The sequence below is a fragment of the Daphnia pulex genome, chromosome 2 (assembly GCF_021134715.1).
Source record: "Daphnia pulex isolate KAP4 chromosome 2, ASM2113471v1".
Classification (NCBI taxonomy): domain Eukaryota; kingdom Metazoa; phylum Arthropoda; class Branchiopoda; order Diplostraca; family Daphniidae; genus Daphnia; species Daphnia pulex.
The window spans coordinates 12968340-12995700 of record NC_060018.1 but is presented as its reverse complement, the minus strand read 5'-3'; the positions used below and the strand labels follow the sequence as shown (position 1 = coordinate 12995700).

Genomic DNA, 27361 nt, shown 5'->3' with positions numbered 1-27361 from the left:
GTGCTGTGTGCTCTATGGCGGGATGTATTTAAAGATAAATGACGTGTGCGCATTCATTGAAAGGGGAGGAATAATATCATCGCCATATAGACATAAAAAGAAAGGAGATTTATCAATTCTCTGTGTGTGCGTTTAGAGGTTTCGACACGGTTCATTGGCATCCGCTGGTTGGCATATCGCGGCCGCCGTTCGCGCTGAAAGGAGACGATGAGTCGACCAGCTGTTTTTCTTATTTCCTTCCTGTTTCACTGCAGCAGAGAGTGGCCCGGCCAATCATTGTCGGTGCTGACAAGTTTCTCTTCTCCCCCACCCCTCACCCAGCATATAATATGACGGCCTGTACACCAGAAAAATCTGTGAAATAAATCAGTCGAGTTTTGTTTCAACAAATATAAAAGCGCCGGCCCAGGATATGAAACGCCCAGCACACTACCGAGTAAATATCAACAGACACACACACAGACGGTAACCGAGTTATAACTTTATTTTTATTTTTATTTATTTTTTGAAACAGGGAAATGCGGTCGGCGTCATTTCTTGGCAATGGGCTCTGACATCATTTGATGATGATGCGCCAGGCCGCCTTCTGCTGACGATTTGGTTGTTGTTATTTCTCGGCTTGTTGACTTTCGGTTCCGGTTGTAAAAAACCAAAATAAGAAAAGGAGAGAGAAAAAAAAATCTCTCAGGTCTCTCACGTAGGGAGAAAAATCAACCGCAAAACAACCGACAAACCCCCACTCCACCAATTTCTTGTTGTGTCTCGGCTCTCTCACGGCGTACACGGGCAATATAAGAAGAAGATTTTCAACGGGAGAAGATGGGAAAACAACACGCGTGTTACCGCCTCGTTATAGACCCAGAAACAAGAAAAAAGAAGAAAAAAAAAGCCGCTGTGCATATTTTATATTAGCCGGCTAATGAGCCACAGACTTAACACGTACTACTGCCGGGCAATAAACTACTGATGGTCCTACTAGCATCTATCGTGTCGATCGGCTATTTCGGCTAGCTGTGGCCCAATCGATCTGTGTATAACATCCATTCAATTGTCTTGATCACCCATTTCTCGATTCATTCATGTCAGTCCAATTGGATTTGTCTCTGTATTATAATTTCCCATTCGTCTGGCCGTAGAATTTCGATTAAAAATAGGGACACACACGTATACTACACGCAAACTTACGTACTATTTCAAGACACCAACATTTTTTTGGGGGTTATTTTTCTTTACAAAATTGTTCCGTGAATGGCTCCCGGGGTTTCTTGAAATATTTTTTTTCCCCTCCCCCCTTTTGGCTTTTGTATTTTCTTCTTTCCCTCGTCGGAGAGCGGCGGCGGCGACTTGTCGGGACTCCCCAAAGTGAAGCTAATGAGTTAAATACTGTAATCAACGCCACTTCACAGTCCACCACCACCACCACCACCACCGCCATAAGATGAGCCCCTCCAGCCGGGCGAGTTGAGGAAGAAGAAAAAATGCCTCGAAAGAAAAAGAAAAAGAAGAAAAACATGTATAAAGAAGAAGAGAAGAGTTGAAAAAAGAGTGACGTTTGATGGCCAAGTTTTCTTTTCAAGTTTTCTTTATATTTTTAAAAATGTTACAAAAATTTCAAGTTTTTTTTTATCATTTTACTTTCCCTGGAAAACTGGAAATTTGTCTCACCGATTTTGGTTGGGAAATGGGTTTTTACGAGTCGATTTGATGGCCGGCCAATGAAAGGTGGAATTTTCGTTTTATTATTAGCGAATAGACGCGGCCACGCATCATATATATTTCTTCATTCATTTTTTATTGGATTTCTTGACGATTATTCCCCGTGTTGTTGTCTATTTCTTGTCGTCGTCGTCATCGTGTGACTATCGTCGTCAACTCCAAACTCATTACGACTGGCATCATCAAAACGGACGGCCTTTCTCTCCTCTTCACGGAACCATTTTGATGACTCCATCAAGGCCGTCGAGAAGCCGCAGCCAAGAAGAAAAAAAATAGTAGAGGAGCTGAGAAGAGTTTCCGGCCCTTTTGTTATATGTGTGTGTGCGGATGGCGTGCGACTTGATCGGAATCGGAATGAGGCCATTGGCCAACGCCATTACGTCTACACGTCGAATGGTGGTGGTGCTGGGTCTCTCTCACTCCATCCATCCGATAGAGATGAGGTTTTATTCGCTCTTCTCGCTTCTCCCATCTGTAATGTATTGCTCGGCGGATTGCCACTTTTGTTTTGCTCATCAATTTTCGGTGTTGTGGGCCCATCAAGGCGCCGTGCTTCCCTTACAAATCGACGGACGCAAAGAAGAAAAGAATACAAGAGGGGCCCACGCCGGATGTGTGCTGTGCAATCTCGCGACGCCACGCTAGCTAGTTCGTTAGTGTCCATTCCATCATTGTAACGCGCCCGGCTCAACGCACCGCGGCAGTAGTGGTGGTGAGAGAGACGGAACAATCCAGCGCGGCGCTTCTGTGCTCATTTATCCGCTTTCTCCAACGAAATTGCCGGCCCATCACGGCAGCTAATAATAATAATAATAATAATGTAATACATATTTAACGTGCACTTTTACAAACAATATGGACAAAGGCACGGCGATGACTTGGGGAAGAGGAAGCATATAAATTTCAGTTTTCAAAAGCAACACGACAGAGATGGGTTTTCAAGGAGGAGCGGAACTGTGCCAACGTTGTAGAAGATCTCACAGAAAAGGGCAATGCGTTCCAGATTGCTGGGCCAGCATATGAGAAGGAGGTGGAGCCATACTTCTTTGTTTTGATTCTTGGTACAACAAGCTCAGGACGGGAGGACAAACGACGAAGAGAACTAGGTGGCTCGTAGCGCGCGATAAGGGAAGTCAAATAGCTTGGTGCAGTACCATTTAGGCAATTAAACATAAGCAACGATATCTTGAAATCAATGCGTTGGCGGACGGGAAGCCAATGAAGGGATTTAAGACACGGAGTGATGTGGTCACGTCTATTGCAGCCAGTCACGAGTCGAGCAGCCCAATTTTGGACCTTTTGAAGCACACATAGCTTTGATTCAGGACATCCGACCAGAAGAGAGTTGTTGCAGTCAAGAGTAGAGAGAACGAATGCATGAAGGAGTTGAGCCAGGGCAGGTTTCGACAGAAATCTCTTCATCCGGGAAATACGGCTGAGGTGAAATAGAGCCTTCTTCCGGGTGGCCAAAATTTGGGCTTCCATAGATAGCTGAGAGTCAAGCCCAGCACCAAGGTAGTGGACCAAAGTAGACGGGACAACTGGAGAAGAACCTACCATTAGCGGCATGCTAATAGGCTTTACACGTGATGAGTCGGAGAAAACGAGAAGACAGTCTGTCTTTGCTTCATTCAGCTTCAGCTTGTTTGTCGTCATCCATTCCTTCGTCTCAGCAATGCACCGCGATAACGTAGCAAAAGCAACTTTCTGAGGGGAGCCGTCAGAGTTCAGCACAAAGCGAACCATGTGTTGGGTATCATCTGCATAGAAATGAACCGGGACGTTATGTTGATTGGCAATGTCGCAAACTGGTGCAGTGTACAGGATGTAAAGAATGGGTCCGAGAACCGATCCCTGAGGAACACCATATCTCAGAGGTTTAGGAGTGGATGAGACACCTCGGAGGCTGACAGATTGACAACGGTCCGACAGATAGGACGAGAACCAAGAAAGCGCAACTCCAGTTACCCCGTACCGTACGGAAAGGCGATTCAATAAGGTGGAGTGATCGATAGTGTCAAAGGCAGCACTTTGATCTAGCAACGAAAGTAGCACAGCATCACCAGCATCAACGGCCATTCGCATGTCGTTGACAACTCGAAGGAGTGCCGTTTCTGGAGAATGATGTCGACGATAAGCAGATTGCACCGGAGCGAAGAGGTCGAAAAAGTTGAGGTGAGCGGTGAGTTGCTTCACAGCGACACGCTCAACGAGCTTAGACAGAAAAGACAGGTTCGACACTGGCCGGTAATTTGACAGATCGTCGGGACATAAGCTAGGTTTCTTCAGAAGTGGTGTGATGAAAGCGATTTTCATCCCCTTCGGAAAAACGCCACTAGAGAGAGACAGGTTTATTATGGTCGTGATTGGAATAGCCAGGACGTCTACGAATTCCTTAAGGAGGGAAGTCGGAAGAGGGTCAAGCGGTGAAGACTTTGCTGGGCACGACATGATCAGAGCAACTGTCTCGCAGATAGTGATGGGCCGAAACAGAGAGAAATCACACTTCAGGTTGACAGATTCATCAAGACTTGGAAAAGAGTCAGTGGAATCTAAGACAGAACGAATAGTCGAGATCTTGGTGTCAAAATAAACGCTGAATCGCTCTACCAAAGATGACAGTGAGTCATGATCCGGGAGTCGCAGTGCAGGCTTCTTAAAGAGAAAAGAGTCGACCAGTTTGAAGAGAGAACGTTTACCAGCAGACTCGGTTATCTTCTGAGTGATGAAAGATGATTTCTTCTCGAAAATCAGTTTCTTTAAAGCTTCACGGGCGTTAGTAAGGCACTCTCGGTCGATGGTAAGACCCCTAGCACGATATTTGCGCTCCCATCTCCTGAGGCTCCGCCGGCAGGTACGAATCTCTTCACAGTCCCAGGGATTGTCAGGTCTCACCGTAAGACGCTTAGTGATCAGGGGAGCGTGCTTGTCAAGAACCGCCCGGACATCGGTGTTGTATTGGGCAAGTAAACTTGCAGTGTCGTTCTCTGGATCGATGAATATTGAAGAGGCAAGAAGATCGGAAACGAAGGCTTCACGGTCAATTGACTTCAGCCTCCTAAACACCACTGACTTTTGAGGACGCACCAGTCGATGCACTTTAACAAGAGTATGGACAGCAAAATGGTCACTGATGAGATCAGAGGTGTAGCAATGCATGACAAAGTTATCAGCAAGACGGGAGAGAACCAAATCAAGTAGGCGACCAGAGACGTGAGTCGGTGTAGAGACATGTTGGCACAAGCCGAAGGAATCAAGAGTAGCAAGGAACTTACGACCAATAGAACATGCATTGTCATCGACATGGATATTAAAATCACCAAGAATCAGGAGTTTTCCAGCACCGACAGAGAGAATTTCAAGGTAGTCGGAAAAGTCAGAGAGAAACTTTGGACAGCTCACTGAAGGTGGTCGATAAATAATTGCAATTTTGACAAACACAGTATTTACTGTCAATGATATGGCTAAGTGCTCAAAAAATGGTGACTCAAAAACAATGGGGAGACGGTTGACACGAATCGTTGAACGGTGAATGACAGCAATCCCACCACCTCGTCGACCAACTCTTGGCACATGGATACCAACGTATCCTTCAGGAATGGTATTGGCCAAAATCTCATCTCCATGCTCAGGTGTAAGCCAGGTCTCAGTAATGGCAAGGACATCAAGATCAAAAGTGAGAAGATGGTGGTGGATAACGTCGGGTTTTGAGGCAACTGATCTCGCATTAAGTAGACCAATGGGCAGGAACTTCTTTGATGCTCTCAATCTCTTCACACAAACACCACTCCTGCAGCCACGATAATTACTTGGTGTCAAACTGGAGCCCTTGTCAAGCCTCAGACGTAAAATAGTGGCAGTGGCACTGGGTGACAGCGGAGGTAGGAGAGAGTCACGAAGAGAAAGGAACAACAGACGACATTCTGCCCAAGGCATATTGCGAGCACTGACAGTGACAGCCAGCTTAGTAAAGTTAATAATAATTAACAGCAAAAGTCAGCCATCAGGCAGTAGAAAAAGACAGATACCATCACACACAAAATTCCGTTCAAAAAAGAGAAGACACACTGTTGTTACACAGAAAAAACTGAAAAATATCGGGAGCCCCGTTAGGACGCAGCCTCTCAGGGCGCAGACCAGCAGACGACATTCAAGATTAAAAGAGAGGACGTCACTAAATAACAATATATTTCTTATATTACTACTACCACACCAAAAGGATTAGACGGGCGGTGGGAAATAGTAACTCGGGCGCTATATACATCTATAGTCGCTGCTGGTGGTGATTGATGGAGCGTCGGTTAAGGCGGCGGCGTCATTCCAGCAATAGCAACTGACGCCATCATTCATTCAACAAGGCACCAGGTAGATTAGACACTAATTAAGGTAGCCACACTGCCACACGACAAATGGACGTCCGATATTATTAGACAAGTGTGTGGAAACTGTTTCATCTCTCTACCGGCCTGTGTATAAACCTTGTATTCATTTTTCCACCCGGGAAAGAAAATAAAATATTAAACTTAATAATAATAATAACTCGAATTGAGCGGATGAAAAAAGAAAGAATAGAGTCAGGATTTTTAACGAGTTCCAGGTAAGGATGCAAAGAAAAATGAAACTTTCACTTACAGAACGAAGGTGTGTGTGAGCCCAAGTGGCGATGCTTCACACGTCTATCCCATAGGCCAGCAGGCGCGTTTTAAACGAGCGTCCAGCAACAACATCAACAACAACAACATCTCATTAGAGTAGGACGAAGGGAATCTCCATCCCGCCTCCTTATTCCTCCTCCTTCCTCAATACATAATGACCACTGCTCTTTGATTTCCACCCAGCAGAATTATAAAAATTGTCGTCATCTTCACGCGTTATGGAATAATACAGGAGCGAGAAAATAGTCGTCAAAAAAGATAATCGGATGGGAATCAAATCAGACGGTGACGTAGACACAAAAGAGACAATGAGCTGTCGGGTCCTCCTCCTTTTTCGACCAGATGACCCAGACACCCACCCAACAAGGAGGAACAAGGAGGATTTGAATTGCCGCTCTATGCTGTGGAGGCGTCCAATTAGTTGCCCGCTCACGGCACCCACAGCCGTTAATGAAGTTGGAGTTGTTGTCAGGAAAATTTCACATTGCACCCTCTCGTATACATACGTATGTGTGAATAAGCACCGGAATAATTATCCTTGATGATTCTTCCGTTTTTTTCCTATTTACGCCAGCAGATGATTACACAGTTGGCGACGGATTATTCTTGATTTATTAGTAGTACACATTTTGGATGTCAAACTTTTTAAAACAAATTTCTGATGGTTATTCCGATGTTTGTGTCAACATTTTTCAGACAGTCTGGGATTTTGCAATTTTTTCGCTTCCGGCTGGCCCGGCAGACAACCTGCGCAATATGTAACACGTCACTTCCGATTTTGGAAAAGAAACAATTCTCATTTCTATGTTAATTTTTTTTTCCTTGGAAATGAATCAGAAAAACCCCGGTGATGGATCGAAATGAGAATGTGAGATGAGTGATAAAAATAATAAAACATTCACGCATCGTCTCTTCACATTTAATTGAAAGTTAATCAGAGTGTGGGCGACGTAACCCGCCGGTATCCATAGACACACGTCGCGTCAGTTTTGTAATTGGAAAATTCCAGCGGAAATCCCCGAACGTGGCGAAATTGTCGACATTTCAACAACTTGTGTATGCCTGGCCGTCTTTAATAAATGTTCAACCATCTGACGTTATTATTATTGTGTTGTATTATACGTAGTATACACTCATGAGCAACTCAAAACTGTCAAATCATTCCGTTGATATTTTATCAAATGCCATCGCTAATGAATCGTAGGAGGGCGGGCGGATAATCACGACGACCGGCACGTGTCGCTCATATTCCTGTATACAAAACAAGAAACGAAAACATAAGGAAATGTAAAGGAAATACCAGAATTGATATGCATTAAAACAAATCAAGTAATCACCAGCCCTATGCTCAGGGTATTATTATTAGTCCTAGGGTGGTTTCGTTACGAAATTTATTATCTGCAGGATTTCGTGCAAATTTTAAAATTTTATTTTGACTCGGTGTTACTTCGTTCAGACGTACAATTTATTTATTTTGAATACCGAAATATTCCCGCTCCGCTCAGCGGCTTTCGCGGTTTTTTTTTTCGAGTGGGTTTGGATTTAGGGGGAAGGGGTCGATTTTTAATATCGATATCTTATTTTTTGGTTAATTAGAATATTAAGTGTCGTCTGCTTCTTCAGTTTCGTTGTTCATTTTCGAAAAGGCAGCTAGAGAGACCAAGTTTAGGATATTTCCAGTAATAGAAAATTGAACAATCACTTTTTGTTTGAAAAACGTACGTGGCTGCACAAAAAATAGCAGAATTCGATTAATTGTGGTCGTCGTGTGAACTTGAAAAAGAATTTGGTGTCGTGACTCCCCATGCTCTCCACTCCAATGCTGTTTGGCGGGTAAAACTAAAGAACTAAAAAAGAACTAAAACTAAGAAGCTCACAAAGAGAATGATTATGGGAGCTTAAGTATGTTGAACCTGTTCCATATGTTGTTATATTTGTGAAATGTTGGTGCATGACTACAGTGCTAGCATTGATCATGTAAGCCCCCTGTCGATGCATGGCAGTCTGTTTGTCACCTATTAAACTTTTAATTTTTGCAGATTTGAGGCCTGCAAGCCAGCCATCGTATAAACCATAAGATGTGCCAGTTTTGGTATTGACCTGTCACCACCAACAATATCAGCATCTTCAACTGGGTAATGATTTTCGTTACTTAACCTATAACCTGCTAGATACTATTGTATGATATGCCTGACTTGCATTGTAAACCTTATATTTACCAAATTTTCCTGTTTCTTAATAATGAGGGTTTACCCCCACTGTCTTCTTTCTAACTTTTCCTTTACACTTGTCTGCCAATATTTTTTTTCGTAACCAAATTTATATTTTTTGTTTAGATATTAAACAGCCTCACCTAGTTTCATTGGAGAAAACTCTGTCCTCGTGTACTCCATGTGAAGGTGGGTGTATTCACGAGGACCGGCATTTCCCTATCCTACCTGGTGTCAACTTACCTGCGGATGGAGCACTTACAAGTGGATGCCCGGCTGTGGATTTCCCGGGCTGAAAGGTAGGACAAATGTTTAACTCTATTCTTCCTTTTTGACTCATTGGTGGCGGTGAGCCGGTGATTATGAATCGTTATCAAGTACAGTACTGGGCAATACGATTATTCCTCAGCTATTAGGCGGTTTATATTGACTGGAACTGTTTTCTCTCGCCGTTTTTGTTTTCTCAATCAGGGTTAATTAAATAACTCTCAATTTGTAGAACAACATCAGGCTTGTTTTGTACCACCTTTCCACTTTGTCTGTGGGTAAACAATCTAACAAAAGGGTTAAACCTCTATACACTTGAAGAAATGTGCAAAGTCTAGAGAATTGCATGTCCAAGAAGGACACTGGTACCGGCACCGGCACCTTCTCTTTTGATTTGAATTTACCCTTTTTTTGTTTTGTGCTTGTTTTGGGAGTGAGTTGAGCATCTTTTGCGCGTGTGTGTATACATATCTGCTGTGTGTAGTAGACAGTGCGGTTGGTACATTAGCAAAATCGTTTACATCTCAGCCAGACTAATCGGAGCCACTTGAAGGGGATCAAACCAAAAACGTTGCACATTTTTATTGGCAATTTTTTTATTTGTTTGCTGCGGTTTTTGTTGTCGTTTTTGTTCCATGAGAAATCTTGGCTTAACTGATGATATTATTATCGGAAGGAAACGACCCAAAAAACCCAAAAGATAAAATTAAAACAAGGAAGAAGATCTTTAGCGCATCCAATCCAAAAGAGACGAGTGATGTGGCGGCGACTATAACCCCCCTTTAGCTGCCGGCCAGCACCGCCAGCATCGAGATGCTACTCAGTACACAATAAGAAACGAAAACAAAAAGGGGAATGTCAAAGAAAAAAGCCAATTGGTATGCAAGAGCGGGTCGGGCGTGTGTGTTGGTCGTCCTTGTTTGATTTCGTCATTGACATGGGCGACCATTTTTCATTGTCTCCTTGAACTTGGACATGAAATTCGTTTGAATCTCATCAATAAATCTCCTCTCCCTCCTTTTGATTCCATTTATATCTCGCCTGCAAATGTCGCCAGTTGAAATATTTCATTCTAATTAGAAATAATCAAAAAAGAATTTCATTTCCTGGTTTGGGGGTTAGTGTCATCTGCTGCCATCCATCACAGGGGTCTCGATCATTTATTTATTTATTGTAATTTCTTCCGAGTTCGACAGTTGGGGAGTCGGGGAGACGGGACGAATTGGGCATTGGAAATCGCTTCTTTTCGATATTATTGGCTCCCGTTTCGGTCTCTCTCTCGGCGGTTGCTGTGCCTGGACTTCTTCTTCTTTCGGAGAAAAGTCTCTGCCCTTTTACGTCACATTAACTCGAAAACCTTTTGTGAGTCTGGAGCCGTTTGAGGCATTGGCCATGTCCGTCACGTAGAAGAGAAACGGGCATCCGTCAAGCTTCATTTCCCGTTGCTCTCGCCGATCCTTCACGTTAAGCGCCCGACTCGTTTTCTTCTTCTTCTCTTTTCGTCGCTCTTCTTCGTCGTCGTCGTTCTATAGACTCAGCTGTTGGGTCCGGCTGCTGATGGCAGAGAGCGACACACTTAATCATATCGAAAGAGAAAGACCCCCTAGCTTATTGGGAGACTCTTTTTCTTCTTCTTTTTGATATTATATTTTTGGCCGGCCATCTTTTTGTATTAGCCGGGCAGCAGCATCTCTTTTGCAGTGTGTAATGGGAATCGAAGGTCCATCCATCCGTCCATCGGTCGACGACGACGACGACGACGACTGATTTATTTGTATACACAAAACGACATGTGAGATCCTCGTTGAAACTGACATTCAATCCTCCGTTCTCCTTTCGCCTGTCTGCCCCACCAGCCCCCCCCCCCTCCCTGCGCCTGCCAAAAGCTCCAAGACATACGAGCGTATACACTCGCACAGTGGATTCTATATATACAGCAGCTATTGCTGCTGCTGCCGGACTCTATAGACGCGCGCACTGGCGTTTGTTGGTTTGGATAATATCACATCGTCGTAAATCACTAGCATAGAAGAAAAATAAAATAAAAGGTTTTCGGTCGTTCCCCAAACAACAACAAGAGTCTCTAGCAGGGAAATAAAAAAAAAAGTTGAAATGTTTAATGATTTTGTGTGGGGGCGCACTGACCGGGGCATCTGACCCAAAAGTCTATAAAACAAATAAAAACTCAAACGAAATAAATGGTGGTGAGAAAAAAAACAAATCTAAAAATCTATTGAACAGCCTCAATAATATCGAATGGACTGGTTATTTGATCCTTTTCTTCTTCTTTTTCTCCACCAACGACTCTCGTTTTATAAAAACGCCGAGAATAAAATATATAACACATGCAGATTATTATCGTCAGCACAAAATAAACGAGAGGGAAAAAAGGGCGATAGAGGCAATATCGAATGGACCTATAGAGACGTTGAAATTGTTTACGATGTACACAGTGTGTGTACATGTTTGTGTAGAGCCAACAGGGGGGGAAACAGAGCTGGAAAAAGAGTGATCGTGTTTCGAAACTTTGATGACATCACACAACTTATTTATAACTCTGAACTGTGCCGAGGGCGAGCTGCTGCGTATAGGGTGAAGACGTGTGAAATTATTGTTATAGTCTTTCTCTCTCTCTCGTTTTCTGGTTGGTGTAGTGGTGCTATAAAGAGAGAAAGAAAAGGCGGAGGCCCAGCGCCCAGTGGTGGTGTCGGTTTCCACCGCGTTCTTCTGCTGTTGTGTGTACGCGTCTGCTGGGCGCCCCGGCAGTTGTTTTTTTTTCTTTCCCTTCTTTTTGATTGATATGGACCCCAGTGTAATTCCCTTCTGGATCTTTTTTGTTAGTTTTTTTCTTTTCTTCTTTTTGAGCTCCCCAGTTTTTGTTGGCCTCCCACACGTCTACTCTCCCCCCTTTTGATTCCGTTGTAACGGATGAGGTTGTTTTCACTGCAACTGCTGTGCAAGTAGAATTTTTTTTACTTCTTTCTCTTTTATTCCGTTTGAAATGTGACTGCCTTGTGTTTGACACCGGCGTTTCGGTTAGGAGGGCAGAAGAGGATCTCCAGCAACAACAATACAACACGGCCATAAATCAGACTTGTTTCTACAAATGTGAAAAATTTATTTCTGGATTTATTTTGTTATCTAAGAGCGTCACAATAGAGCCGCTCATTTCTCTAACCCGTCCCCAATCTCTCTCCTCTCAAGGAGAAAAGTGAAAAAAATAAATCGAATACGAATCTAATACGCTGTACACAAGAGAAGAAGGGCTTCAGATTTGATAGAATATGATATTAGACAGATGGTGTCTTTTATTATAAAAGTTGATGTCTAAAATCACCATGTCGGAGCCGTAGAGCCGAATCAAAGATAATTTCCATGTTCTTTGTCGAGGTTCTAAAAAGAAGAAGATGAGCTGAGCGTGTTTTTGATGTTTGGCTGATGGGAAATTATTTCCTTTTATATATCGAAAAAGGAAAAGGAAAGGAGTAGGGAAAAATATATTGGAGGAAATAAAAGCGGCGGATCTTCTTATCTTGACGGGGCTGCCATTTTTCGCCGCTCTCCCGCGATGTTCTTCTCGTTTCTTATTGATTAAGCGACAACAATCACGGCAAGGCAGATCGAATGCGTCATCCTAGACATGGACAACTTAATAGATGAAAAAAAGGATTTAGTCTATAACCCAGCACAAAAGGCCCAATAGATTTTCTAATTCCGATCAGGGCAACAACAAAAAAAATGTATAAATCAATTGCCCCGCGATGATGTACATTTTGTGTATTGACCGCCATCAGCCGCGATCGGATATAATACTATCTCTCGATTATTTATCTTTTTGCGGTTTCTTTTTACCTTTTTCCCGTATCACGCGGGAGAAATGAAGAGGACAAAATTTTTTTTTCTTTCGGAAAGGCGGAATCCAATTACGAGTGAAGCGCGTCTCGTGCTGCCCTGCATGGCCAGATTATGTGGCCCGCATTCAGCGCGGCCGTCCCATTATCGCCATTGTAATTGCGTCAAAATACCCCAAAAGAAATAGAAGAAAATCTGCCAACTGTTTCTTGGCCATTTCTTTTCACCGCCCGAGAGCCAATAGGTGACACGTCAACAGCGGCCCAGCTTATAGACGACTGGCCTTTTAGTAACTCGCTCATTGCTGGGCTATGGCCCCGTCATCCCTTCAATCGGGACACTAATGAAGTCGCTTTTTTTCATATTAAAAGAGTTGCCGTCTCTCCACAGTCTCTAGCAACATAATATTCATGAATAATTCAACACATGGCAAACAAGGTTTTTTCACGACATTTTTTCGATAAAGATTCGTCGCAAAAAAAATAGAGAACAAAAAAAAAAAACCAGTCCATTTTCCTAGTATTTATTTAACTTATTGACCTTGTCGATTATTCACACTCGACTCTGAGCGCACCATTTCTATTTAATCACGAAAAAAGTTTTTTATTTTTTACATTTTTAAATTCCCCGAAATGGAACAAGTCGCCGTCAACGATAAGCGCCCCGGCCGGTGTGTGTCAGTTGATGATGAGCTCTTAACATTTTAATCGACGATTTTATTTCTCGTTTTTCCCTGTGTTTATTTAAGAGATGTAATCGTGTGTGTGTGTGTGCCAGCAGGAGACCTGCTCTAAAACGACCAGAGAAATTGATAACATTTTTTGATAGAAAAGGGCTGAGCTGATTTCCAGTCCAGCGGGACGACGCGATAGGGGGACGCAAGAGACTAAGGTCGTCTAAATGGTTGAAAACTTTAAATATCATTTTTATAGTGCATTAATACATATCGGTTTGGATTCGAGTGGAACGGTTTTTCACTTAAATGATTAAGAGGCTCGGCGCGGTTGTATCAATTCCGAATGATGCATAAAAGACGTGGGAGAGAATGAAACTGGATGGGCATTTTCCTTTCCTTTTCGTCGTGTCGTCGCTTGGGAAAAGAGAAGAAACACACAACTCGTCGTCTTGTGTTGCACTCAATAAGTGCGGCGTTTCATATTTTATCGGCGGAGACACTTTGACGGGATTTTTGAGATCGGGACAAAAGTTTGTCCCTCGTTTCACGTGAAATGCGTTTCTAAAAGGTTTTTCTTCTTCTTGAAAGAGAGGTAAAAAAAACTGGAATGATTACACAATTTCCGCATTAATATCCGAGTGCTGGGATGTGCTGGACGGGAATTCTAATTTCATTTCAGGATTGACTGATTGAAATCGTGAACAGGTTGGGGGGCATATCGAATCTACCGACAAATGGAGGAGTTGTTGCGGTGACGACTGACGTCGCCGAATTGTCTAATAATCACTTCTCTATTTGAATAATAAATCAAATTTTTGAAAATGTAATGAATAGCAGAAGAAAAAAGGTTTTCAAAAGAAAATGTTAATCAAAATATATTTGGTGATGAATTGGAAATCCAGTTTGGACCCAAACTCGTTTTTTCTTATATGTGATGATTATAAACACACACGTGTTTTTATCTAGGCCGTCATCAGTGTGGTTAATCGTCAACGCTTGGAGAGTGGCCGGACAATAAACACGGAACATTCTCTGATGAAATTTGATGACGGCCCATTAGCACCGGTTTGTTATAGGAAATCAAACCAACAAAAAAAAAGTCTCAAAAAAGGACTCACCCTTGAAATTTAAATGGATAAAAGAATTTCTATATTTATTTATTCACCGTCTAAATATAGATGCGGGCTGGTTTGATGATTATAGAAACTGCTTTAGATCGAAAAGCACTTAAATTTCTATATACCCTGAATTGCATTAAATGTTATCAAGCCAACCACAATGTTATTATTACACCCCTCTCTGACTGTGCTGCTACCCATTTATCATTTGATAACTATAACAGCACACCCCTCTCTATCCATATTGGGGTGGGGTTATTTTAGATCGCGGTACTTGGGGAGGGGTGGGGGGTTATTGTTATATTATTAGTTTGGGTGACGCGAATTCGAGCGTGACTAAAACGTTAACGTTATAACAATTCATCCTGCTTTTAGAATGATGTCTCCAACCCCAAACTGCGTGTATGTATATAAAAATACGACCGGCGATTGAATCAATTCGAATGTTGATCCCTTTTTATTCTTTTTTGAAAATTTCAACATTTATTCCTTGTAGACTAGTTTCAAGTCTAAAAATGGGGAGTTGTAATGAGGTGGTGGTGAGCTGGCCCTTCGGCTCATTATTATTACGTCGACTGGTGGTAGTGGTAGTGGCTGGCTGGAATTCTCTTGTCTCCCATATTCTGACGTTCTTCTTTATCTTTTTTGGAAGAAGTTCACCTGAAAAGGTGAACCAACCAGCCACCAGCCAGGCAACCAACCAACCACCACCGTGATGGCTGTTGTACCCCCCTTGACGTCAAAGTAACAGGATGGCTCGACATGAAGCGACCAGGAGATGATGTGCATGTCGTGACAACGGCAAAAAGAAAACCCCGCATAATTACACACGTACAAAAGGCTAAGGGAAAAATAAAATGGGAAAGAAAAAAAAGGGGCTATGCTCCTATGTACCTTTGTGTACTACTACTACTAGACTGTATACACGTATATATATATCTACGTAATTATTATAGACTTTGGTCTCCAGCTGGGCGATGTGCAACTGTTGTCTCCTCTCTTGTTGTTTCTTTTCTTTTTTGTTCTTCTCTCCACGCCAGTCCCGACTCCCGTGTGTTGTTGTTGTTGTTGTAGGTACAGCGCGGCCTCTCTCTGTGCTCTGTGTGTGTGTATAGGGTCACGTAATAACCTTCTTTTTTCTTGTTTTTATTTCGTTTGTTTTTTTCTTATTTTTACTTTTTTACCTACCCCAGAAAGAGTTTCGAAATGTTCTAATGGACGTGTACATATATATATCCCCCCCCTCTCTTTTTTTGCTTCTATTGTTGCAAGTAGTCGGTTGTTGTTGTTTGACGTTGCTCCATCTGCCGGCGGCTCCCTCTGTGTGTGTGTGTGCCCAGGTCTAGCCCAGTCTGGTGGTAAGAGGAGAGAATAACACAATAAGTCAAAAAATAAGAACTTGCTGGCGACCATTACGAGAGCAACAACAACAACAACAACAACAGGGACCTCTTTTTTATTTATTTATTTTTTCTTCCTTCTCCTGTGAGAAAAAAAAACTCGTTGGACGGTACGATGCCTGAAATAATCATAATAATATCTCAGTTGTTGTTGTTGCGTGTTTATTCAATTCTCTACCCCCCAGCAACCAGAGGAGGAGATAGGCAGTTATACACACAGAGAGAGAGAGAGAAAAAAAAACCTTTTCTTTTGGTCGTGATGAATGACCTACATCCCACCCAATGAGAATTGAAATTTTGGGAAAAAGGATTTTGCAATCAACCAACTCTCTCGTCGTATTTCCATTGACTTGAAATGCTTCAGATTTAAACGGAATGGGACTTTAGTAGTCTGAAGTGGGGGCAGATGATGAATACGACCGACCCATCAGGTTGATGATGCATCATGGGGTAGCAGCACCACCACCCCACGAGTGCAATAAAGTCTAGGCTGGGCTGCTAGGCGGCGGCGCCCATCTGGCGTTGTTTTTTTTCTTCTTTCCTTCTTTTCTGATATTATTTGATTGTCTCTCTGTGTAGGAGGAACGTATATGTACACACACAGCAGTGCAGTGCCGTCTGTGTAATGTTTCATGTTCGATCCGTCACTGCTGCTCCGGCAATATTATAACACCCCCCCACCCACCCTCCCAAAGAAAAAACTCCAATTTTCTCGGCGGCGCCGGAATGATTTTTCTCTCTTTTGGGCCCTTCCAGATTTGTCCGACGTCGTCATATGTATGTACGTACGGCGTCGAATCATTTGACAAGCGATTTTCTGTGTAATCATATCGATCCGACCGAATTCGAGTGCCGGGTGATGGTGTCCGCATCATCTCGATGGCAATTATTGTGGCCGGAATAGAACGAAGAAGGATGGATGGATGGATGGGGGGGAATGATAAGTTGTGCGACTGTGCGGACCAACTTTCTCTCTCTCGTTGGGGTCGTTTAGTCTACACGCAGATGAACGCCGTGGTAGTACAAGGTGCTGGAACAAGACACACAACTATTGATTTCCCCCCTAGCAGCACTAGCAGACGACCTAGCAGAAGAAGATGATGTGGGCCTCTGTGAGTGTCGAGGTAAAATCACGAGCAGACAATGTCAACATTGACAATGAAATCCCCCCCCCCCTCCTCCCCCTCCTCCTCCTTTTTCCTATCTGCTCTTTGATGCGACACGGGCGTTTGACATGGAGGAGGTGGCGAGGAGTAGGAGGAGGAAGAAGATGAGATTTTCGGGTGAAAAAGGGGGGAACTTATTTCTTCTTTTTCTTTTGATTCTATCCACTCGGCACTAGAACGACAGGAAGGAAGAACTAGGCGCACAGAGTGAGTGTCTCTCTGCTATGGGGTTAGGCTATAGGCTGGGGCTGTTGGTACACGGGCGAGAGTTTATCTAAGCGAAAATGTCGAGTGTCAATAAAGGTGCCGTAACGAGAGCTAAAGCAATAAGATGATAGACTCTGCTCCTTCTTCCGTCTGTCTGTCTAGTGCTGCTGCTGCTGCTGGTCCTTGTTGTGTTATCGTGAGATGCCGCCCCAGGGACCAGCACCGGCGGTAGTACACACAATGACGTCAGGCAATGGTAGACTATATGGGGCTGGATGGAAACCGATCTAATACGCTATAGACGGATGATTAAAAAAAGCAGCACGTGTTTGCTGGCGCCCATAAAGGACCACATCATCGATATAGTAGAACTGCTGCTGCTGTTTTTTCGGCTATTCAGACGATAACATTTTTCTTTTGTACGGCAATTGATACGTACAACATCTGGTCCGGGCTGGATTTTTGGGGGGTTGATATATGTAGGCGGGGGTGTGATGGAAGGACGGGGTCGCTGGCGGATTTGATTTCGTCCTTTTGTCCGCACCGGCCGTAAAATAAATGCGCAGTCTTCTATGCGCTATGGCGAAATGATGTCAAAGAAACAGAAAAAGATATTGGGCGTGGAACGCAAAAACTGCGGAATCAAAAGCGACAAGAAGAAGAACAAGTTTCTTTTCTTCTTCTTCTTTTCATTGGATTCCATCAGACTTGTACACACGTACAGCACATGGCCGTATGTCTTGTTACAATAGGCAGCAGCACATGGGGAGGGTTTTATTTTTTTATTTTTCAGGGGATGAAAGAGATTCGAAATCAAAGAACCCACCCGTGTAAAAAGATAGAAAACGTCAATATCTCTCTCTCTAAAGTTTATTGGAACATACACACAATCAGTCGTAGGCGCGTCTATCGTTTGCCTCTTGCCTCCTCCCTGCATCTGCTGTTTTTGTTGGCAGTTGAGCAGCAAAGTGAGAAGAAGGTTTATATTTTTGTTTGAAGAGGATTGTCGCCAAACAGCACACACACACACACACAAGAATAAGAGGAAAGCTATCTAGTGTATAGTGTGTGTACCCCTTTCTGTTTGAGCTGCTGCTGCTGGCCAGTTCAAACAGAAAACGTTTGGTTTAGACACGAAGAGCAGCTCGGGCCCCTTCTATGTGTGTGTAGCCTTTTGTAAATATAAACCCAGTCGTCTTGCTGGGAGAGGAGGGGGGACGGCCAGAGGCGTGTACAATTGAAATCGCGCAATTCCGGTTAGAGACGTAGTATAGTAGGGGGGTTGGGGGTTCGATTTGTCGTCGCGATCCATCGGTCACGCCCGTTGCCGATCGGCGGATGATGGAACACACGTGCGCCGATATTGCATCGAGACGGGCGGATGACGTTTGTGTTTTTCCACGGCCAGCCAAATCATTTGGCTCTCTGAATCCTATCCGACAATTCTGTTACACATTTGGCTGGGCTGGGGTGGCGGCAGATGTTGTACACGGCGGTCCGTCTATTGGGAGTCGTTACACACAGTCGTCAACTTGTACACGCTCAGCTTTGGGAGGAGGAGGAGGGCTCGGCTCTTTTTTGATTCGGAACGTCAATTGGCCTCCGCCGACTGGCGCTCCTTTTTCCTATTTTTCTTCTTCTTCTTTTTCCAGAAAATGTTGGCACACGAAGAAGATGGTGGCCAGCACCGAAAAAGAAAACGACATCCTCATTAGAGTTGTATTAGACTGACACACGGTGGTGGGCCACAGCAACCTCCCCCTTTTTTATTTTTCGGAAGAAGGAAAAGCCATTGACGTGGCGGCGGATGCGCTGGATAAATGCGTGGCCAAAAAGACCACCAGTCGTTATGTTATTGTTGTTAAATATTTTTCGACTACGTTTCAGCATCTTTTATATATTTCCTCTTTTTATTCTTCCACCTCCACCATCTTTCTTATTCCTACACTTCTCTCTGGGGGTGTAATACCGGCGGAGCGTGAAATGAGGTCCTTCCGTTACGGCGGAGGCGTCGTCATGGAAAGTGGACGCGCGCTAGAAGTAGTAGAGACGTTGGGCAAATTTTCCGGTTGTGACGCCCGGACCAATAATCATCATCAAAAGTGTTCTACTCTCTTCTCCTATTGCTACTACCAACATCATATAGTATATCTATATAATCTATCTCACTTTGAATAGCAGATTAGTACTACCACCGTACGCTTGATATTTTCACATGGCAACAGCCAGTCTAAGGAGAATCATTCGATTTGCATGGCGATGGATATTCAACCTTGTAAGGAATTACAGTCCACGACGACGACGAAGAAATGAATTAGTAGCTCGCCCTCCATCATTTTGGCTTATTTCTCTCTCTCTCTCTCTCTTGGCTAATAGAATAATGAGCCGACGAGTGTATAATTCGACCGTTAGGCAACTTATCTCTCTCTCGAATGCGTATAGAAGAAGAACACGGATACATATCGGGGTGGACCAGTCGTTAAAGTGACGAGGGAATCAATAAACGGACACAAATTTGACACGGCGAGAAGAACAAGTTTAAGGGGAAAAAAACGTAGAAATGACGAGACGAACTCCAATGGCCACGTTTCTTTTTTTTTTCAAAAAAGGCAAACAACATGTCGCTTGTTCTTGACAAAGGAGAAATCAATAACCATTGACCGAAATGGAGGGGGGAAATAGACAAAAAACAAACTAGACAAAAGTTTACCGTGTTTTTTTTTGTTTTACTTTTCCTGTATATGGCCGATTCCTTTGGCTGGACGTTTTCGACTCGTTCGGAATCGATCAAGACGGGCTCATCCATAACTCTTGTTTCTTTTTTCGTTTCGTGTAAAACAACAGCAAGTCGTCTTAGTATAAGAAGAGAAGGGCGAGTTTTATAGGCGCCGACTTTTTCGACGGTGGGTGGCTGCTGGAACATGTAAGCCGGTGCTACGTGACGAGCTTTCCTGACTAACGTACACACACACAAAAGAGAGAGAGGACCCCTAAAAAAAATCTCTTTCCACACACACAACTTTATACCCAGCAGGGCCAACATGTAATATAGTTTCCAGCAACGGTTGTATTTATACGTGTGGACACTGTCCAAAATTTGTCAGTGGGGTTGCCTATAAATTCCAATCAAATATTGATTCGCCCGATCGAATCTTGTAGCCATACACGAGATGGACCAAAAGTGAAATGTAGTCGAGTCGAAAAATAGACGCCAGGACGAGTTGGGTTGGGTGGGGAGGCGAAAGAAGAAGAAGAAGATGGGGAAACGATTCGATTATCTTTTAGTATAGCTGCTGGAAATGTTGTCAGGTCTGTAACATCCATCAGGGAGAGACTCGATTGCCTATTCATTTCACCCTCCCCTCCTACTCGCTTTAGAGACCACCTCTCTCTCTCCTTTTTGTCTGTATAACTCCCTGTGAAAATAAAAAGAGAGACAAATAAAATTCTATTTTCGTTTGAACCGCTCGCCCGTCCAGTTGCGTCCCGCATGTTCCCCCCCTGAAACGTGTCCGCGTTCACCACTCGAACTTTTTACTTTTTGGCTGAACTGATTGCGCCATCGCCGACCAACAAGAGCTAATAATAGCTAAAAAACCATTTCACTCGATTGTAATTCTAGAGAATAGACCCTGTTATATCCTATTTGACGCGCGGTAGCCATTAAATGATTGGTATAATCACGTTCTTATTCTTTTGAAAATGATTTCATTACAACTTTCCTTTTTTCTCTCTTTTCTTTTGAATGGACGCCTGGCTAAACACGCCTCGAATAACTTTTATATAGATCCCTGGGTCTAATTAGAAAGTAACTTTGAACGTCGTCGTCGTCGTCATTAGAAAAATTGTTCATCGGTGAACGTTATTGCACCGATCTTGTAGACCGACTGTAACATTTTTCTTTCTAGTCAGAAAAGAGAAAAATTTCGTTTGAAGTTGTCGTGTGATTTTACAAAGTGAATTCGACCAAGCGTCGATTCTTCTTATTGGTCGGCTCATTATATGTCGACAAAATGCGGAAGAAAAAGAAGATGAGAACCTTATTGCCTATATGCTTGATGATGGGGTGCTGCTGTGGCGGTTGTTACCTTTTAAGTTTCCAGCTCGGAATAAAATTTAAAAAAAGTCTATATGGTGTAGTATACAGCCATGTGACACGGTTGTCCTAATTGAGTCGATTCCCTCGGCTGTGTGTGTGTTTACCCTCCGGGAATTTGAGTCTCTTATCAAAGAATACAAGTACGTACACCTTATAGTTTTCCTTTCCTTTCTTCTTTTCATCGTCTGGCGATGACGGTGGCAAAGAATTGCTGGGCTGCTCAGCTCCTGTGGGCGGTCTTTGCTACCCACTTCTTTTTTTACCACCACGACCATCAGGGCGAACCGTGAGAACTCTGACAAATCATCATCCACTCTATAGCCTGCCTGCATGCCTGCTGACTGTATAGGGGAAAAGTCATTTCGCCTGGTGCTCCTTGTCTCTCCTCCACCTCCGACGAGCTTCAATTTCTTATCCAATTTCTCCAATCAGCCGGCAGTAAATGTTGGGTAGAGAAAAGACGAGTCTACTGATGGTTATTTCGGCTGTTTGTTATTAGGTGCGCATGGATGGCCGGGTGTCAAAGGTCGAAACAAGCTAGGGAGATGACACATTTCTAATATACAATCACGAATATATAGTATAGTATATGGTGGTGCCGTGGTGGTGGTAAAGGTAAACAGGTCAGGAGATGCCACCCCCCAATGCCAAACTACATACGGACCCTGATAATTCCAGCAAGGAAGCAGCAAGAAAAAGTTCACACGATCCGCTGTTATTATTATTAGATAAGAGAGCGCGCGCAGTGATTGTCTAGGTGGAGAGAGAAAAATCGACGTCGCGGTGACAGGATCACACGTGAAATATCCGCCGGTGAAATCATCAGCCATTTTTAAGTTAAATCCCCCCCACCACCAAAAAATCCGGCTGATGTGGCAATAAGATTTCCAGGAATGTTTGTCACTCTGCTGCCAGCACCTCCTTATTCATTTTTTGGCCGGCAGGTCGTGCGGACAGGTGGACTCGCCTATTACAGACAATTTTCTCAAATTCAATGGGGAAAAAAAGACTAAAAAAGAAAAGAAAAGAAGGCGGATACATTTAGAGGCGTCATTTTATTGGACACGTTAAGGCCGACGTGCTGGCCCTTTTGATGATAAAGCGCAAGATGACTGGGCGCCGGACAAATTCTTTTTTTCCCCCAACAGAAATAAACTTTGAGCGCCATGCCGTGGATTATATGTATGTGTGGTTCTTTGTTGTTGTTGTTGTTGGCTTCTTTTTTACCTTGAAATTTCGTCGCGTGAATTTATTAGATTTTCCCTTTTTTCTCTCCTCCTGGGACATTTTTCAAAAGAAACGGCAGCCGCCGCTTTCACGACACGGATCCCTTTTGAAAAATAGATACTATACGCCCGGTGCGATATTATTATTACACCGCCGACGACGACGACACATTGAAATCTCTACTGGGGTTCGTTGACTTGTTGCAAATGTCACACAGCCAAAATTTTAACAAAATCTTTCCCGTTAAAAAATGTTTTTCCAAATTAATTTCAAGTTGAAAATTTGACGTCTACACTCTAAAGTCGTCTGGACCTATTCCCGATTGGCCTCAAGTCTATTATTTTACTATGCGAGACAAAGTTTTGACGATTCTCGTTCATATAGTTTCTCAAATCTCTCCTCATGTGCCACCAACGTGAAAAAGTTGAGCTGCATCCGCATGTCCCTGCGCCACAAGTTTTACAAACTGCGTCTGTACCAAGTTGATGTATAAAAGCCCAGGCTGCTGCTGCTGTAGTACTTGAAAGATGGGCATAATAACAGACTTGGGTTATATGTGCTATGTGTGAGTCTAATACTAAAACATATTAGATTGTTGTACGAAACTACACCTCGCCCCTCACAGTGGGGGCCTGGCCCTATCCAATGTTTTTCCAAGACACTCGGCTGTTTTGTTGTTGCTATTACCGGTGGAGAGAAGAAGAAGCTTTGATGAAAACGGCCGTTACCGACGTCAACCGGGCTCGTGATTTGCTGTGTACCAACCCGGGGTCCGTGTCAAAAAGTTCCACAGAGATTTCTTACATGTTTAGGAGGCTAGGAGCCTCACCGGCGGACGGAATGAATGTTTTCCGTGCCTTAATGAGTGGGAAATGCCTTTTTGATTTAATCCCATCACACACACACAAACACAAAACGAATTTGATTACAATCCGAGAGTTGCTCTTCTTCTTCTTTCCACCCCTATACCGACGTGTAGGGTGAAACTTTTAGATATTCTGGCTGCTGTTTAGTACCACGGCGGCATCCGCCGAGCTCGGCCGGAGCCATCCGATCCATCATCGCAGCGTGTTGGCCTGTCAAGGAGGCGGAGTCTCTCTCTCTCGATCGTCTCTGAATGGGTGAAGGCAATAGATATTACGACACACACTACAGCCTCGCAGCTATTAGACGGATACACATACATAAATAACATTTTTTCTTCCCAAGTTTCTTCTTCTTATTTTTATCGGGTGATTTATACCGACAAAAAAATAAGAAAAAGAGGAGGCCGTTTTGTTTTGATTGTTTTCCATTTATTTTTTGTGGGGGTGGTGCTGGAAGACAGTGGAGACTCTGAGGGATCGATAGAGTGTCGATAAATCACGTGCGACTTTTCAGCGGAAAAGCGATTGGCAATAAAACGCGATAGAGTTTTGACAATTCATCAGGATTTTCTGTGAAAATTTCCCAGTGAAATGTCACATGCCGGTCCTAACTGCCCGATTTCCCCTTGAAAATCAAAGAGAAAAAAGAGACTTTTGAAAATGTTGCGCTGGGAATCCGACGACGACGACGACGACACGTCAAGGAACAATTGACGTTGTGCGATTGAGGTGAAATGTCGTCGCTGAGAGAAATGAGACGAAGGTTCATCGTTCCAAGGTTCAACAGCAATTGAAAAAACAAAAAAATGCGGCCAACAAAAAGAAGAAACAACTGCCAGCAGGTTCATCCAGGCAGGAGCAGCTGATGATTGTGTCTAATATCCGTCCCCCCCTCTTCTTCTTCTATTCCGTATGGATTTAAAAATACAAGAGTCACGAAGAGAGAGACCGCGGAACTTTGCAATCAACCAACTGATTATACATTTCCCGTGATGATGATTCCAGTTGACATAACTCGTGGCTGCTCTCTCCTGATGGAACCCAACACACACACACGATGATGATGATGATGTATTGTACATGTCCACACACATACACACAGGAGCGATGACTTGTTCTTCTTTCTCTCGGAATTTTTTGTTAAGTAACGAGCTCTATAATCATTCTATTGGGGGCCATATTTATAGTATATCATAGTCTCTTCTTATGGCTGTGTGTGTGTGTGTGTACCTTCTTCTTTTTGGTGAATGTGACACGAAATGTTTGTTGGTTTTGACGGTTGTTATTTCGCCATCCGTCGCTACATCATCCGGTTTTCCACTTTTTTCCTTTCTCTACCTCCCGTGTGTCTTCCGCGCGATTCCTCTCCAGACGAGAAATAAAATGAACGAGCAGAGAGAGTCGGTCACGCCATCGCCTCGTAAAAATGTAAAAAGAGGACCTGCTGCTGCTCTTCTTCTTTCTACTGGAAAAAGAAAAGGAGTCGGGAGCAAACAAACTCGTCCAGCAGCTGACACTCTTGATGATAATAAACGGATAGGAGCCACCAAATGCACACACACAGTGAGGGACTCCCTCCTAACGTCAATGCATCATCACTTTGTATTTTCCAGCCATTTCTTTCTGTCTTTCGTCTTTTTTTTTCCCAGAATGAAACAAAAGGGCCACAGACGAATTCGTTCCAGCCGGTAGAGAGAAAAAATCCCACACGCCGGGATATTATATTATTCCGCCACGGTCTAGAAAATCCCCCCCAAAAAAATCTACTCATTTTTCTTCTTCTTCCGATTTTAAAATTAAACAGGTACAAAAAAACAAAAGAATATACAAGTCTTCTGTTTAGTAATTCTAGAGATCTAATAAAACGTTTGTTTAATGACCCCTGAGCAGCTTCGTGTCGGGGGTGGCGGCCGGGAGACGCGGGAAAAATGTGATGAGGAGCGACGTGAACGGAAAAGAAGAAGAAGAAGAAGAACAAACGAACCAAAAGTCAATGCACGGATGGATGGATGTAGGGGGGAGAAGAGGAAAAGAAAAGTGCACTCTCTCTCTATCGTCTATCTAAAGAGAAACTCACAGGGGAGGATATGGCAGCAGCAGACCCTGATGAATTCACGATCGCTAATTAAAACTAACAAGCACACACACACACATGTGTGTGTGTACTCGGGCTGCCAATTAGCAAAAGGTAATGATAAAAAATCGAACCACCCCCGAAGCAGCAGCAGCCAAAGAGAGATGATGATATCACTCGAATTCTATTATTCGACATTTTCTAGTGAAAGAAAACAAAAATCCTTGTAAATTTTTTCTTTTCTTTTTTCTTTTGTGTTTGCCTGTGCACATCTAGCACCGTCGTATTAGGTTTCACTGTAAAAATAACATTCGCCAACTAATGACGGCAGAAGAAAGAAAGCAGGTAACGTACAATATGTTCTCTAATGGCTTCCAAGGAAATTTAATTAAACCGCTGCTGTCGTCTCTCTTTTGTTTTTCTTCTTTTTTCGTGTCTGTGAGAAATAGCCGTCCCAAATGGTTGTGAGATCATCATCACAAACCTTTTTTTTCCTTTCCATTTGTCATTGAGGAGAAGTAAAAGAAGCTGTAACTACCTGGAAGAAGTAAAACAAGAAGAATATTTCCCACACGGTCCGGTAGAGTCCGGAACGATCCTGTGAGGCTGATTGTTTTGTCAAGAGTCACTGAACTGTTTTTCACCAGAAGCGGTTGGTTCTTTTTGAAACAATACAGACAGCCAACCCGTTTTCCATCTCCCTATACACAAATGCTGCTGGTTATTCTCTTTCTCTTATTATTATATTTATATTACCAGGGCACACACGGAGAGCGTCGGACACACAAAAGTCGAGAGAAACGTCAACATTTTCCATTTCTTCTATTTCTTCTCCTCGGCCGGCAGAACAACAAGAAAGAGAAGAGAAGAGAAAAAGTGGTTTGACACGATTAGACGCAGTCGCAGCTGTGTGGAATCTAACGACGCGCGGCCTGTGACGTTCGTGAGAAGACGACCCGCTTCTTCTTCCATCCATCCGCTCTGCTTTTTCTTCTTTCTTTGCAATGTACATATAAAAAAAAGAGAATAAGAGAAACGGGTTGGATGTATAATCTAGCAACCAGGAGGGGGAAGACGGGAAAAATGACTGAATTTATCCGTTTTTCTTTGATGTGTATAATCACGTAGTTACACGGTATATACAGTCACTCGGCCCGCCCGTCTCTCTTGCCTCTGTGTGTGTTCTTTCTCTCCTTTTTCTTCTTTCTGACTTGTCGTTGATTACATTAGAGAGATATATCATTGCGAGCGCGTAGACAAATGCACACAGCTCTTATTATTATCAAAAGTCCCTCTCCTTTTATTTTTCTATTTGGCCAAACAAACCAGCTGCTGCATCAAGGACAAATAGACTGGCAGCTATATAATACAAGTTATATCACTTTTTCAAATCCATCTAGGTGGGCCATCTTGTTGTGGCGGCTCTCAAAGGAATTTCTCTGACGGTTTCCTGCTGCAAATTTCTTTTTTTTACTTTTACCTTGACAGTGGTTGTACTTGATGAGACGAATTTATTAAGATACTAGAAATAATTTCGATCCGTTCAGCGGATGTCGGAGAAAACCGCTTTGATCTCTTTCATGTCGTTTGATTGGAATTAGGGGAGGGGGGGTTCGATTTTTAATAATATCGATATCTTAAGATGACTAATTAATTAGAAGATTAGATTCGTCTGCTTTTATTTTTTTTATTACCAGTTTCGAAAAAAAAGAGACAAAGTTTTAAAAGTTATTAAGAAAACGTAACGAACGAATATTTTGCCAACACTGCTTTTTGGAAACGAAACATTGCTCTACGAAAAATAGCAGACCAAATTAAACGACAAACA

The 27361-nt window shown here is 43.2% G+C and overlaps 1 long non-coding RNA gene across 1 annotated transcript; it reads left to right on the top strand.

The window, feature by feature from the left end:
* Positions 1-8777: 8777 nt before the first annotated feature.
* LOC124203986 lies at positions 8778-27029 on the top strand. The gene is made up of 4 exons (XR_006878698.1): positions 8778-8880; positions 25350-25647; positions 25810-26185; positions 26293-27029. It is a non-coding gene; the product is annotated as an uncharacterized LOC124203986 (long non-coding RNA).
* Positions 27030-27361: the final 332 nt, after the last annotated feature.